Raw genomic sequence first — 16,695 nt, forward strand, 5'->3', positions numbered from 1 at the left:
CGTCTGCATGCGTCGGGGTAATTCTTTCTATTTTGGAACTATCCGGTCAACTCAAGCCCTGCTTTTGACTGTTCTGTTTTCTTGTGAAAATTGTTGGAAAGAGATTAAATTTAACTTGATTACCACCAAAGCCAGTGCGCCGTCATCACCGTGACGGTAAACGAGGGAAAAACAAATTGATCGGATCTTGCACATCTTTTAACACATTGGCCAGGATTGACGCACTTTGTTTTCATTTAGCTGGTTAAAAAAAATCGGGCTCGGGCCAGAGAATCCTGAAAACCTTTTCGGGCCGGGTCGGGCTGGGGCTCCACCCCCTCGGGCCGGGCCGGACACGGGCTCAGATTTTAGGCCCGTGCAGGGCTCTACTCTGGAGATCTCTCCCCCTGAGCCTGAGATTAGTGGACTCAGTGGTCTCCTTTAAAAAGCAGCTGAAGACTCACTTGTTCAAGCTGGCTTTTGTATGACCTTCTTCACCACTCTCTCTTTATTCTGCTCTCCCCATCTATTCCACCTTCCTCAGGATCCACTGATTTCCCTCTTTCCTGTTCACTCTCTCTCTTTCTTAAGATTTTTTTATCACATTTGTCTATTTTTTTTGTTCATTTTAAATATATTTGTAACCATTTTCTAAATTCTTTTTTATATTTTTTGTTTTTGTGAAGCGCCTCGTGATTTTTATCTTGAGAGGCGCTATAGAAATGATACTTTCTTCTTCTTCTTCTTCTTCTAGATGGGGGCATGTGGTGGATTGTGGTGTGCTTCACTTGGTTTAGAATTAATGTTCACTTCAGTGGTCTGGATTCGGATATCTAGCTGCAGACCTGGAAGCTGGGAAATGATTCTTTTTTTTTTCCAAGTTGAGCAGCTGTGAGCACCAAGCCACGTACTTGTAATGTACACACACACACACACACACACACACACACACACACACACACACACACACACACACACACACACACACACACAAACACACACACACACTTCTGATTTATTAGTAGTCTATGATAATTATCAGAGAGCTCCAGAGTTCATATATCTCACAGCTACTCATCAATTACACACAGACAACCGCCTGACACACAACATGGTGAGACTGAAATACAACAGACTCAATATCCTTTGAATGGTCTACTGTTTTATTTAATAGGCCATTATATCACATATTGTCTCTGTTAAAGCCTCACTGCTGCCAAGCTGTGCGTCCATATTGGAGAGTTTACAAGTGTTGTCACTCTGATTGTACAACAGGTTGATTTATAAACACATTAAAACTTCACCATGGTCAAAATGCATTAATTACAGTGCAGAACTACCTCACGTCATTAAATGTACATTCAAGTTAACTTTAGGGGTGCACAGAGAGTCGTCTGTGCAAAGCAAATAAAATATGACATTTATACTTGGGTTTGTTTCGATTAAAGCAAAAATATGTAGTTGTAAGTGGTTATAATATGTTGCTTTTAAGCTTAATATACTACCTTTACTTATGACCAATAAGATGTGATATTCTATACAAATATAGGATATCAGCCTGATTGATCTTTGAATCTTTAATCAGAAGACTTAGGATTCTTTTCTTTTTCAGTGATCATAACACAATTCGTATTAATTCAGACAGTTAAGTTTATAAAAATAAGGAACTTATTATAAAACATGACCAGCTATAAACAACTTTATGTGATGGATGAATATAAGTGGATGGAATGTGAGGTGTGATGATAGAATGGTGTGTGATGTTTATCAGAACCTTGGATTTAGAAGAAACTGAGTTCTGGGTGTGAAAAGAATTTGTTGTTTGTTATGAACTAAACAATTGATTTATCAAAATGGCATCAGACGCAATTCATATCTTGCCTAAATGCACATGGCTCATAGGAAAACCTCAATGCGACCAAGTCAGTCCTAGGATGCCTCCCGAGTCACAACAGATAGATGAAATCGTTTGAGTCCAGAACGGTTGGACTCTTAAGGAGTCGAAGTGGTATCAGCTTTGTTCTGCAGGAACCGTTTATTGTGTCAGCTGCAGCGTGCAACAGGTTTGACAGCTCCATGCTTTCGTTCTTTTTTAAACACAGAAACAGTTTTGTTTACCTGTTTGTAGCTACGGTTTCGCCGACAGCTGCCGGCTTCTTCAGGCTGACGCTGATGGTGGCGCGTCACTTCCTTCTCCGTTTATCTGCGGGCAGCAGAGGACGTTGTCGCCCTCTACTGCCCGCTCTCCCCTCTCCGACGATGCAGTCCCATGCGTGGTCCAGCGTGTAAACTCCGTCGTCCCTGTTCATGGTCCCACATCCACGTCTCCTTATCTCTATTGCTTCCTTGATCCATCTTTTGTATTTTTGTTGTTCAGTGGTTATGATCCGTGTGCTGTCCCAGTCCATTATATGGTTTTCTCTTAAGCAATGATCTGTTACGGCTGACTTTTTTATTGTACTTTCTGCTTCTTCTTTTGCTGCTCTTGTGTGTTTACGATTTGCCTCTTTCTCGCACTCCTTTCTGTGTTCTATTGTCCGTGTATTGAGTTGGCGTCCGGTTTCTCCTATGTATGTTTTATTGCATATTTTGCATGGGATTTCGTAGATGACTCCACATTTTTGTCCAGCTGATATTTTGTCTTTTGGGTGCACTAATCTGTTTCTAACTGTTGTGTATGGCTTTGTTGGTGTGTTTATGTTGTGTTTTTTCATTGTTGCTCTTATTTTTTCCGTTATGCCTCTGATGTATGGTAGGGTTATCACTGGTTTTGGTTCTTGTCTTTCTGGGTTTCTGGTTCTTTTTTTGGGTTGTTCTTTGCTTTCTGTTTTTGTTTGTTGTTTTCCTTTGTTTATTGCCCATGTCGGGTATCTGCAGGTCTTTAAAGCGTGTTGTATGTGTTTGTCCTCTTGTTTACGGTCTCTCTCTTCTGTTATTATGTTTGCTCGGTGATATAATGTTCTGATTACTGACATTTTGTGTATGGTGGGGTGTTCTGATGTCCATAATAGATATTGGTCTGTGTGTGTTGGTTTCCTGTATGTGTTTATGTTTAGGGTCCCGTCGGTCTGCCTGGTGATTTTCATGTCCATAAATGCTATGCTGCCTTCTGTTTCTAACTCATAAGTGAATTTTATGTTGCCCGTGTCGTCAATATTGTTTAAGTGTTGTGTTAGTGTTTCTGTTTGACCTTTTGGTATGATTTCCAGTATGTCGTCTACGTAGCGTTTCCATAGTTTTATTTTGCAGTTTGGGGGGGCGGTGGCTGTGGCTTTTTGTTCCAGGTCTTCCATGAAAAACTCGCACAGGGTGGCTGATAACGGGTTACCCATGGCGAAGCCTTCCAGTTGTTTGTATATTGTGTTGTCGTATGTGAAGTAAGTGGAGTTAGCTACCAGTCCTATCAGTTGTGCTATGTCATCTGCTGTGAGGTTTGTCCTTTTATGTAAAGTTTTGTCTTGTCTGATTCTGTTAACTACTATGTCTATGGTTTTTTGGGTTGGTGTTTTTGTGAACAGAGATGTGACGTCATGTGAGATGAGGGCGACAACGTCCTCTGCTGCCCGCAGATAAACGGAGAAGGAAGTGACGCGCCACCATCAGCGTCAGCCTGAAGAAGCCGGCAGCTGTCGGCGAAACCGTAGCTACAAACAGGTAAACAAAACTGTTTCTGTGTTTAAAAAAGAACGAAAGCATGGATTTACAAAGACACAGCAAAAACACACCTAAGAGGTTTGACAGCTTGTCACGACATGCGGTGGTTAAAGAGTTTTCCTCCGGTGGCCAGTCTGGAGTTCGGCTCACAAACTGATTCACTCAGGAAGTGATTCCTGTTTTAATAATTGCCATATTTTGATTACATGGCCAACCAGAATTTGACATGTAAAGGGGTTTTACCAACCAACCTCAGATACCACACCTTCCTTAGATACAGGAGCTCTGATTTGTGGATCAGAAAGCAATGTGTCATGAGATTACATTAACTTTATTATCTTGTCATGTGTACGAGTGTGTGCTTGTCAAGTCACGTACGCTGATTATCAGACAAATGGATCATTGCAGGACAATATTCATTTCAACCTTAAAAATTTAAGCACAGATTGATCAAAACATTTCATTTAACCATATTGTCCATTCATTGTATGATTAATTAACTCATATAAGCTGAAAATGTTCACTTTTATTCAGAGGCAGGAGGAATCCTGTAGAAGCAAAAAGATGAAGCTTAAGGCATTGAAACGGGAACAGTTTTGTTGACAATATGTTATCCCGTGCAAAGCTGCAGAGGCCTGGATTTCAGCTGATAGAATAGCAGCATCCAGCAGATTAAAGGCACTAGATGCAGACTCATGTCTCCATATGACTTAAGAGGTCAAACTGTAGATGAAAAACTGACCATTTCTGGACGCTACATATTAAAATAAAATAAAGTTACACTTTACTTCCTAATAGGTTTTTCCAAGAGTACAAACAGGAATTCTTCTCTGAAACACTTGAATGCAAATTTACATGTTCAATGAAATATAAATGTTCTTTAAATAAAAATAAAACATGTTAGTGAATACTAAATAGGTCCTAAACAGTGGCGGGCGGTGCGTTCCACCCCTGGGCCTTCAGTGATTTCCTATTCAGTCCAATCTAATTTAATACACCTTAAAATACCATCAATAGGACATCACAGCTGGAGAAACCTCACACACACACACACACACACACACACACACACACACACACACACACACACACACACACACACACACACACACACACACACACACCAGTGGCTGGTCAAGATACATAATTTCCAGAGTCTTTAAAATCAAACTCGCATTCCCAGTTGAGAGTAGGAAGCTGACCACGGATACCGTCAAATTTCAGAAATGAAAGACGGGTTTAAGAGATGAGACAATAAAATAAATAAGTAAAGCAAACACATTATTTGCATTTGTTTTGGAGAAAATTGTACCGCGAAACAATTGAACATGTTGGCGCAGCTGCACACACCACGTTATACACAATATAAATTGCATAGAAACAGAACACAGAATAATTTCATTTTGCCATTTTATTTCGTTACCATTTATTGATTATTAACAAAATAAAATGACAAAACATTAAAAAAATACTAATAAAATGTTTCTACTCACCAACATAAATGTCCAGCATGGATCTCCTCCTCTCCTGCTCATTAGAAAATAAAATCCATCCTTCTTTCTTTCCTCAGGAAAACCTCAATGGCTCTGTACAGTTTATCTGTGCGCTTCAGGTCCATGAGTGGATCCTTTTCTACGGACATGGAGGCTGAAAGCCGTGTCTGTGCGGTCATGTTTCTGGCGTACGTTTTAACGCGCTTTAATGCTACCAAATCCATCTGATGCGAGCAACAGGCATTCCCAGCAGAATAACCTGCAGCGGTTCTCTGAAGCTGTTAGCCGTGGGTACCGTTCATAGTTGCTTGCCTGAAAATGACAAACAAATCCTTTCTCCTGCTGGGACAAGCCAGCTAGCATTGGAGTCAGACGACCTGTTCTCACAAGATCCATTTTTTCTTGAAAGGTCCGTCTTGAAAATGGTGTGGCAAGTAAATCTGCCACCAAGTCCATCCCTTCTCCTCTTTCAGCCATCATGCGTTCAAAAATACACCGATAGCTGCCTATAGATACAAATCTCTGTGTTTAGTTTTGATATTTTGCTTCATGCCGCTAGAAAGTTCTAACTACTGCTTATCCAATCACAGGATGCGTTCATGTCAACTTTTGCGTGAGGCCAGCTAGCTGGCCCGGGCCAAGCTGACTCGTGAGCTGATTGGCTATCGCAACTGGCTCGTCTCTGTTCACTTACAGCGGACAGTGGGCTTCTCGATTGATTCTGAAGGCCTAGGGCAGACTTAATCTGCCTGAAAACACAAGCTAGCTTAAATCTGATTGGATAACACCCAGCCTTGGTATTTTAACACTGGAAGCAGCGCGGCCAAGTGGGTATAATAGGATATAAAGAAAATAGACCAGTAAACTTTTTTTTATTTAAAAATAATTACCAAAGGAAAAAAAAATACATTTACGCTTTTGAGTACGTTTAGGCCAGCAGAGAAGGCTTTGCTGGCCCTGACTGCCCACCACTGGTCCTAAAGGGATAATAAGCAGTTGTAACCCATGTGATTGACGCACCTGGAGGGAGCTCCCCAGTTAGTGGACTTTCCCCTTTAAGAGGAATCCTGACCTGCTAATGAGCCAGCTGTTGTTGCTCCAGGTGGGGTGCTGAATCACTCAGGCCTAGTCCACACGTAGCCGATTTTTTTAAAATGAATATCCGCCCCTCCAAAAACTTGCATCCACACCACCTCGTTTAAAAAAAAACTCTGTCCACACGTACCCGGATAAATACGTTGTTAAGGACACGCCAGACCTGTAGGCGGCAGTACTTCCCCCGTTCTTAACCTCGTCCTTCGTCTGTGGTCTTCCGCAAGGAGCAGTAATTCCACTTGCAAAAACAAACAAGCAAAAAGCGCTTGGACAATTGATAAAGCGAGCGCAGCTCTGAGGGCATTCATTCTGTCGGCTAGTGTAAACACAGGTCGCACACGTGATGTCAGCACTTTTTGTCGCGGAAAGTGACGTTGCGGACCTTAAAACTCCGGTTTTGTCTGTCCACACGCAGACACCCAAAACGGAGAAAACGCAGATCTTCACTTTGGCTGGAGTTTTTAAAAAGGTCCATCTTCGTGTGAAAAAACTCTGTTTTCGTGTGGATGACAGGCCAAAACGTAGAAAAATATCAACGTTTTGGCAGATCCCCAGCTACGTGAGGACCTGGCCTCAGTCACTGTTGCTTCAGGGTTTGGTCTTCTCTGCCAGTCTTCAGTGCTTGCTAAAACCTTCAATTCAGCTTACCTGAGGGTGCAGTTGATTCACTATTCTGAGAGGAAGAAACAGAACCGTACCATTTTAAACAACACATTCTCACACCCTAAGCGTCGGAAATAAACACTTGGTCAGCCACCCTCCACGTCAGACCCCAGACGCCATAAGTGCCCTTTTTCGTTACGTATGTGCGAAAAGGGGTTTTCCCCTTTTATAACTGCAGATCCCAATGCAGCGTAAAACCGACGTGATTAGATATCCGCTGATGCGGCACCGAACCAGCTCATTTAACCGCACCTAAACCTTAACGTTTCACTATTTATAACCTTCCCCTCTCCCTCATCATAACCTTAACCCTGATTTCACCGATGCAGCACCGAACCAGCTCGTTTAACCGCACCTAAACCTTAAATGCGGCACCGAACCAGCTCATTTAACCGATGCGGCACCGAACCACCTCGTTTAACCGCACCTAAACCTTAACGTTTCGCTATTTATAACCTTCCCCTCTCCCTCATCCTAACCTTAACCCTCTTGCTACCTAAAACGTTACTCTCACTGTGATCAAGCGTTTGTTTCCCCTGCATTCTGACTCTGACAGTCAGAGTCTGACTGTGAGTTTTCGTATTTGCCGCCCAAGGGGAACGTTAGAACATACCATCTGGCGAGGGGGAGGTTACACAAACCCTCTACTTTTAACCTCCACCTTGGTAGTTGAAACCTCCCCCTCGCGTTGGCTCGGTCCAAACTCGACCAATCACGAGGCGGCTCCCACCGTTCACTTCATAGAGCCGGCTTTTAGAGCGATCGACACATCACTAACGTGTTCGCTGGCAAGATGGTTAAGGTTAGGATAGGGGTGAGGGGAAGGTTACATAAGAGGATAAGGTTAAATAAGAGGACAAGGTTAAGGTGAGGTACAATGAGCTTGTTTGGTGCCAGTGTAACGCTGCATTGGGATGCAACGGTAGCGGACATCCCATCGCTTCAGTTTTACGCTGCATTGGGATCTGCAGTCAAATAAGGGAAAACCCCTTTTCGCACATAAGTAACGAAAAAGGGCACTTTTGGCGTCAGGGGTCTGACGTGGAGGGTGGCTGACCAAGCGTTTGTTTTTGACGCGCTGGGAGTGAGAATGTGTTGTTTTAAAAGGGTAGCACTTTGCCAAAGTTACAGGAGTGTTGGTAAGCTGCACTTTCATTTTCCTCAGTTACAGATGGAGACAATTTACTTGTTTTATTTTCTAATGTTATACTTACCGTCATAGATCCTCCCTTTTTGCCTAACCGAGGCCATCGTTTGCGTATGTGTTTCTACTCATCGGTGGGTAAACATATTAATTGATCAACACTGATTAGCTGAATGAGCCAGTGTTGCTTGGAATATTTTTAGTGTCTTGAGATGTTGGACAGAATGTGGTTTATTGTTTTCACATAATTCCTGTCCAAAGATATTTGACCTAAGCACTTGTTTCCTGTGAGGGGAAGCTCAGCTGAGCAACTAATCAAACTGGGTGAAACAAACATAATTACGTAATTAAGAGAAATGTGAAGGTGGACATCCTGGAAATTCTGTGGAGAACCTGAATGATTTGTGATATTTTGTATATATGTAAATAGTAGAATTAATAATTTCCCTTTCTGGCTTTTGTTTTAGGTCAGGTTTTTGTGTGGATTTCTTTTCCTTTTCCCTTTACATTCAGTTCATCCCATTCACCGTCTTGAATTTTCCTTGGATGGTGAGCCACCCATGACCAAATGAACTGTGGAACCCTGGATTGATGTCACAAGGAAATGAGCCCTTGTTCATGCAGATGAAGTCTGAAACTCTTCAAGGAACTGATGGACGCTCTATTGGTTATAATGTTTTTTGTAAATGTATCACTGCTTATTTGATATAAACCGTTTCACCTTGTGAATATTCAAAATACACTTTGAACGAAAACCCCTCTTATCAGTTGACTTTTTGCCCATACTGTTTGACTCCTTTGTTGAACTTAGTTTTGGTCACCAATTATTCCATCTACTGGTTATAAGTCAGATTAGCGCACAACTTTTGTCAAAGGGGTTACACAGTATTGCATTTAGTCAGTGTTGGGAAAGTTCGTTTTAAAAACAAACTAGTTCAAAGTTCACTTCATACATGTTAAAAAGAACTAGTTCATTCTTAGTTCATCATTTAAAAATTTATGAACTAAGTTCATTGCAAAAACAAACTAGTGCATAGTTCATATATATATATATATATATATATATATATATATATATATATATATATATATATAATATACATATATGTGTGTGTATATATGTGTGTGCATATATAAAATATATATTATTTATATATATTTATATTGTTTTATTTTTAGTTTTTTTTTTCTAAGACCTACATCTATTTGAAATGTCACAAATTCTGCTTCTGTCCAGGTATGTCTTCAAACGCTTGCGCATGCTCTGTGAATGACATTTGTACATAAGCGGATATCAAACGCTATTGGCTAATGCTGAATGGTGGTCAACTCAAGTTGCATAAGGTTCTATGAAACAGGGGAATGGCTTAGCAAAGGGATTTGCCATACTGCATTCATCATATCACAGAATAGGGTAAGACTGTCACTTTCACGGATTTCTAAGAAAAATAAACATGATTCCTGAAAGGGAGAAAACTCTGGATTGTAGCTTTAAAGCCATTTATACAATTTTACTGTCATTCCAAACAAGTGCCCTCCCTGCGTTCCTGACATTTTGATGGTGTTGATAATAAAAGCAAATATGCATGGGGTGGCGAATGAAAGCAATTACTGGTGAAATTACCCAATGATCTTTAAACTGAGGAGAGAAGCTTCTCGGATGTTTGCTGTAAAAGTAGCAAGGTAGACGGTTTTACACATTTTCTGTGCAAAATGTGTGGAAACAAGAAAAAGTTTAAATCTGCCTGACCAATCCTGGTGGCTGCCTGGTGAGGTCTGGGTCCCTGGGCTCTTATGGGTCTCCGGCGGGGGTGGTCGCCCCTGGGTCCCGGGTCGCTGGGTCCCGGGCTTGCCGGCTAGGGGGTGGGAGGCTGTGGGCGGGCCTGTGGGCTTGCCGCCGATATCTCCCGGGACTCTGCCGGCTGCTGGTTGTGGCCCCCCGGGGCGATCCTCTGTGCCTCTCGAGGGGGGCAGGGGCTTTTCTGGTCGCAGTCTCCCTGGGGTCCCTGTGCTCTGGGGCAGCTCCTGGGTCTCTGGGACTTGGAGCTCCCTCCGCCTCCTACACATCTTTGGGGGACAGATCTGTGGCCCCTCACACTCTCTATTGGACACTCCTATAGAGAAACCTTACATAAACAAGTGTGTGTACACACACAGGTGCTCACATGGTGCTCTCATAAGTATGGACTTGGGCACGTTCAACACAGGTCTTAAGGCTGTGGTGGACACTTAATGCACTGTGATTTATTATCGTGAGTGTTCAGTTAAACAATGTTGATTGTATATTTCTTCAAGTTGACGCAGTGATAGCTTGATCTTGTTGTATTGTTAAACATCTTAGGTGTGTTCATGCTGTGTCGTGGTTCTAATTCCATGCTGTCGTTCTTTTTATAACAGGTAGCAAAACTGTTTCTGTGTTTTAAAAAGAACGACAGCATGGAATTGCTGTATTGTTGTTGTGTCCCTTTTTTAGTTTGTTTGTTGTTTATTTTTATTTTTTCTCTCTTTCTGTAGGTCTAGAAGCAGACTCTTGTTCACTATTGTTTATTCCTGTGGACCACCCCCACCCCCCCCCCCCCCACCCCCACGTCTCTTCCTTTCTCTTTCACCTCTGTCGCCGTGTCTGGTCGGAATTAGAAAGGATTCAAAAACAACAACAACAAAGTTTTAAGTATCAGGCGTGACATTAAAAACAGACGCTTTGATGCTCCGCCTGAGAGTAAATCTGTAAGGCTTGTCACCAGCATTCAGTGTCATGTTCTGTGTCTCTTTGTGTTCCTCATGTGTCTCCTGTTTGCAGTCCCCCTGATCATTCCTCCAAAGTCCTGTGTTCCATCAGTCATCCCCAGCCCCTCCAGGTGTCCTTGTAGCTCCAGCCCTTTTCATCCCCAGCTCCCTCCTGGTTTTCTTCATGTTCTCTTAGTCTCCTCACCATATTTCTATAGGTCTATTATTTCAGTTGTGTGTGTGTGTGTGTGTGTGTGTGTGTGTGTGTGTGTGTGTGTGTGTGTGTGTGTGTGTGTCCATCCCCACTCAGGTCTGGTGTTCTCCCCTGCTCCTTCCTGCTCCTCCTCCCTGATTAGTTATTGCCTTCACCTGGTTCTCTCCCCACACACCTGCAGCTCATCTGACTCCCATTATGCCCCAGTGTATAAAACCCTGTCTGTTTCTCATTGTCTTGTCGGTCCATTGTTGTTTGTCAGCGTTGTTTTTGGTGCTCTGTGTGAGCTTCTTGTCTCGTCCCCAGTTTGTGCTCTAAGTGAGCTTTGTTCTCCTGTTTCTGGATTTCTGGATTTTTGGCTCCCTGCCTTGGGATTTATTTTTGTTCAATCTACAAAAAAATGATTTTTACTTTAAATCAACTCCTGCCTCGTGTCGTCTGGGTAATCTGCATTTTGGGTCCTAACCATCTTCTCAACGTGACATTCAGACATCAATTATGTTTGCTTCACAGCCAGACAGGATAATAATATATAATGAATAAAAAATTTTAAAAAATAAAAATAAAAAAAGTTTAAATTCAAGATACTAAGGAAATTAAAACATGTTAATTTTACTTCATCTTTACACTGTCCTCACAGTCACAAAGTGTTCTACTCTGATCCAAGTTGTGAAACATATGAAAGCTGAACAAAGACCAAAGTAGAAAAGATTCCTCAAACTTAAAAGAATCCCACTTTCCATCACCTCAGTCTCAGTCTTTCATCACTGACCTCTGCTGTAGATGGCATAATGTAAAACAAATCTCCTCACTGGAACATCTCCCAGTTTCAGCAGCCAAATATTTGTCTGGTTTTAAAAAAAAGAATGAAGATCACTGCATTTATTATTTCAAAAATCTTCAAATACTCCTGGTTGTACGGTTGTGAACCGACATGCTTTCAGTGGAGTGTGTGAAGCTCCTCTGAGAATCTGCATGGGGAATACACACATTTTGTTCGTGCATCCAGGTTTACAAAGATAAATGTGCTGTGCCGAATCTGTTCTCAGGTTGTTACAAACACCATGATATATATATCAGAGCTTTATTAGTCAATGTTCTGATATTCTGGCTTTTCAGCTCCCATTCATCATCACAGTTAAAAAAATGACTTGTTTAAAAAGTGACAGATTATCACAACACTGAGCCTACGGAGCTTTTAGTTAGCTTGCCAAAGAGTCATTAGCAAACAAACAGCAAGCCTTCTCACCAAGTATGAACAGACAGAAGCAATGTGGCTGTGTCCTGGGGGAAACTGAGGGAAAAGGGAAACATTCTGTGCTGTCCTGCCAAATAAAAACTAACCCGAGGAGTAAATTCTTGTCCACAAGTAGTGGCTGAAGTTGCCATACGGTTGTGTCTAAATCTAAATCTGTGTGAATTTGACTTGTTGGTGCCACAGTACTGGCTGGCGGTTTTGTCACCAGGCGTGTGAAGCGTCACATTGTGGTGACACATTTCTGTGACAGCTCCCAGCGTAAGCGGCGCAGCTGGACTTTGACAGTGATAACTCGTGACAAGGAGAGGAAGAGGAGGGAGGAAGGAAAGGGTAGCACACTTGTAGATAGCAGCTGTAGGCCTGACTTTGTGGCTTTCACTAAGTGCTTTGAGCAAGGACCTCTGACAAGGCAGCTGCAAAGAACACAGGAACTTAAAAGGCAAGTCCACAGAAAAAAGGATTTTACTGGTTATTAAAAATAGTCTTCTTCCTCTAGTTCCAGCTTTAGCCCCTGGTAGACGGGCAAACACTCAATTAAAAAAAGCCAGTCAGATCTACGTCACACTGAAAACAACTGTTCAGGGACTCACATGGAAGACTGTTGTTGGTTTAGCATCCAGGACAGCAGAGCACATCTCGGCTAGTAGAAGCTAACCGTTGTCATGATCGCAGGAAGCTTCCTGACCCACGTGAAAGAATCACCACAAGGCAGGAGGTAAGAAAATATGAATTTGATTTTATTCAATGAAAAAATAATAATAACGAATGACGCAGCTCCAAACGGGTGCTGGAAAAGCCAACGGGAACTAAGGGCGAACTTAGACGAAGCGGAAACCGGGTCGGGGTCTAAAAATAGAAACAAACACACAGAGGTTAAACCAGGAACGAGAGAACCAGATACAATAGAGGGAAGGGAGGTCTTACAGAGCCAGAACAGTGGATGAATGTGAGGAGAGGGTAGGTCAGGTCTGGTCGATGGAGAATTAGGTTGAGGCTGGATGGATGTGGTTGACGAATATCCAGAGCAGGTGAACGGCGGAGAGCAGATGACCAGGGGAGAATGAGTGGCGAGGCTGAGGTACACACTCCAGGACAGAAGAGAACTCAGGCTGAGACTTGGTAGTAGATCCAGGTGAGAGTATCAACCGGCGCTGGAGTGTGGACACGCCACTCCTTAAATCCCCTGGCCTTGCTGATGGGAAATTAGCAGCAACTGAGGCTCTCCGACACGCCCACCTGCAAATAGACTCAGAGGGAAAAAACAGCAGACTCATGACAGTACCACCCCCCCCCCCCCCTCCCCTCAAGGGACGCCACCTGGCGGCCTAGCCGAGGAGGAGGAGGAGGACTCAAAGTCCCGGATCAGGGAGACGTCGTCAATCCAGGAGCCGGGGACCCACTGGCAATGTTCCGGACCGTAACCCTCCCAGTCGACAAGGTACTGGCGACCACGACCCCGGGGGCGAACATCCAATATACGGTGGACCCGATAACCAAGGCCACCATCCGCGAGCCGAACCAGAGGGGGAGGATCAGAAGGAGGACACAAGGGACTGGAGACAACGGGCTTGATGAGGGAAACATGGAACACGGGGTGAACCTTCATGGACGGAGGCAGGGACAGATGCACAGAGACAGGACTAAGGACATCGGTGACATTGTAGGGACCAATGAATCGGGGCGTGAGCTTCCTGCTTGAGTCCTTGAGCTTGATGTCCCGGGTGGACAGCCAGACCTGCTGACCTGGGACAAAGGACACTGCCGGACGTCTGTGTCGATCAGCGAGCTGACGATTGCGGTCAGCAGTACGCTGTAGGGCAGCACGGGTCAGGGTCCAGGTGCGTCGAGCTCTGCGGATGAACTGGGAAGCCGTGACTGGGAAACCAGAATCAGAGGGGAACAGAGGAGGCTGATAACCGAGCGAAATCTCAAAAGGGGACTGACCTGTAGCGGAGGATGTGTGTGAGTTGTGGGCATATTCCATCCACGACAGCTGAGAGCTCCATCCAGTGGGGTTAGAGGAACAGACGCACCGGAGCATGGCCCCCAGCTCCTGGTTCATCCTTTCACACTGCCCGTTCGTCTGGGGATGAAAGCCAGAGCGGAGGGCCACACGGGCTCCAAGCTCTGATGCAAACACGCGCCAAACACGGGACACAAACTGGGGGCCACGGTCGGACAATATTTCCGAGGGAATGCCATGAAGACGGAAAACATGGTCCACAAGAAGGTTGGCGGTCTACGTGGAGGTAGGAAGGCCCAGTAGGGGAACCAGGTGGCAGGCCTTGGAGAATCTGTCTACTATTGTGAGGATGGTGGTGAAACCTTTGGATGGAGGCAAACCGGTAACAAAATCTAAGGCGATATGGGACCAAGGACATGAGTGGATAGGCAGAGGACAGAGAAGACCCTGAGGAGACTGATGATCACTCTTACTCCTGGCACAAACCTGACAGGTGTTGGGGTTATTAGGAGCGAACAATTAGTAAGCTTCAACTTACTTTTGGATTCTTCAATAAATTCTGTAAATATGTAAATATTTACTGATTTATTAATTAATTAAGATATTCTTAGATATACGGGGCACCATTCCCCTTTAACCGGGGAAAAATTGAATCCAAAACTCTTATCAGTCTTTCTTGAAGTTCGTAGAATCCTTGGAGCAGAGACTTCTCTTCGACACAACAAAGCTACTGGAGACGAAAATCTGAATTTTATAACGTTTAATTAACAATTTGTCAAATGAATAAACAGTGGCATAAATGAATAATAACCATGTGATATAATAAAAGGATGTATATTCAAAATAATGTTCAAGGTGTTTGTGTGGTGTGTGTGAGTGAGTGTGTGTGTGTGTGTGAGATGAATGGGTCTTTGTTTCCCCAGAGTAGGTGGGGGGAGTGAGCTGTGAGTGTGTGTGGGGCTCTTCCCCTCCCCTCGCATTCAACAGGAGACCTGGATGTGTAAAGTTTTCTACTTTCCCGAACACTTAGTGGCTTAGAATCACAGTAAAACTTAACTCAAACACTTCAAAAGTTAACAAACAACAAAAGGGTCACTTGTAAATTATTTAATCTAAAAGGAGTCGGCAGCCTGGCCAGAGCTGACGACTAAAGATATTAGCGATGATCAATAAGCAGTTTATTCTTTCAAAATGACCCGGCGGACGTGTTTTGGGAACGAAAGAGGAAAACACGAAGCTACTTTTTAAGCAATAGCGCGGTTTTATTGCTTATTCTGGACTATAGAGGAAACGGGAGAAGAAAAGGAGAGAAAAAAATGAGTTTTCTGATCACCAGATGAGCAGCAAGGCGTCCCCGCTGTTATGATTTGACGGTTCTCCGTTTTTCTCCGCAGTTTTCAGCGTCATCCGTCGGTTTGATGCTTTCTCCGTTGTTTGGCTCCACGTGTGTTTCTCCACGGGCTGGACACAAAGAGAACGAAGTTTCTTTTGTGCTGAGTTTGACAACTTACAGCGTCTCTGAGAGCTGAATGGAGCTCCGCTCGTTCCCAGTCAGGTCCCGATGGAGTTGAGTGTAGTTTCCAGCGGTTGCGTGGGCTCAACTTGGCACTTAGAGCTTCCGCGTGCTCAAGTTGTCGGAGCGTTCGACAAGCGTGTCCTTACCGCCAGGTATCCTGGGCAAATGAACGAGGTTTCTTTGTCTCTGCTGAAGATTTATGGTCTTAGTTCGCGGGAAAAGCTCCACGGCTTCCCGCACATGCGCAGAACGTGTTTCTGGTACTAGGCGGTGACATCACCCAATGCTTCCGTGTGCAAAGCATCATGGGAAATGAAGTTTCTTGGCGCTGATGTGATTATTTGCTTTTCAGAGCAATTTAAGCACAGTCATTTTGGAGAAAATCACTGCATAGTAATTTCCTCATGAGGTCAGACCCTCAACATTCCCCCTTTTGGTTTCGGGGATCGCGCCCAAAGCTCGATCGTCGGAAGCACAGATGGGTTTGTTCCTCATGAACGTAGGTCGACTTGATTGTCGGAAGCACAGGTGGGTTTGTCCCTTAGGACGTTGGTCTCCTTGGACGCCTTTGTCTTTGGTCTTTGTCTTGGATCCTGGCGCCTTTGGTCTTTGATCCTGGTCAGGCACAAAGAGGATAGGAAACGGGATAGTCCCCAACGCGCATAACGAGAAGAAGCCACTCACGCAGGTGGTACGCAATGATGATGTCGTCCATGCGAGAGGTAGTAGTGTAGAAGGAGGAAGGTCGGTGGGCGGTTAACTCCACAAGGGGACACAAAGGCATCTCACCGCCGGCCATACAGTTCAGTTTATGGAGCACGCGGTGATGTACGAGGTCCATAGTTCGCAAACGCGCATTGACCTATGTGGTCCCAAGATTCCCCCCTTTTTTGGTCCAAAGGGTGGATCAGGACAGTCTTTGGGCTAAAACAAGGACCATAAAACTAAGAGGTACTACAATGTGCTGGTGCGTCAGACAGAGTCATTGA

The sequence above is a fragment of the Nothobranchius furzeri genome, chromosome 7 (assembly GCF_043380555.1).
Source record: "Nothobranchius furzeri strain GRZ-AD chromosome 7, NfurGRZ-RIMD1, whole genome shotgun sequence".
Taxonomy (NCBI): domain Eukaryota; kingdom Metazoa; phylum Chordata; class Actinopteri; order Cyprinodontiformes; family Nothobranchiidae; genus Nothobranchius; species Nothobranchius furzeri.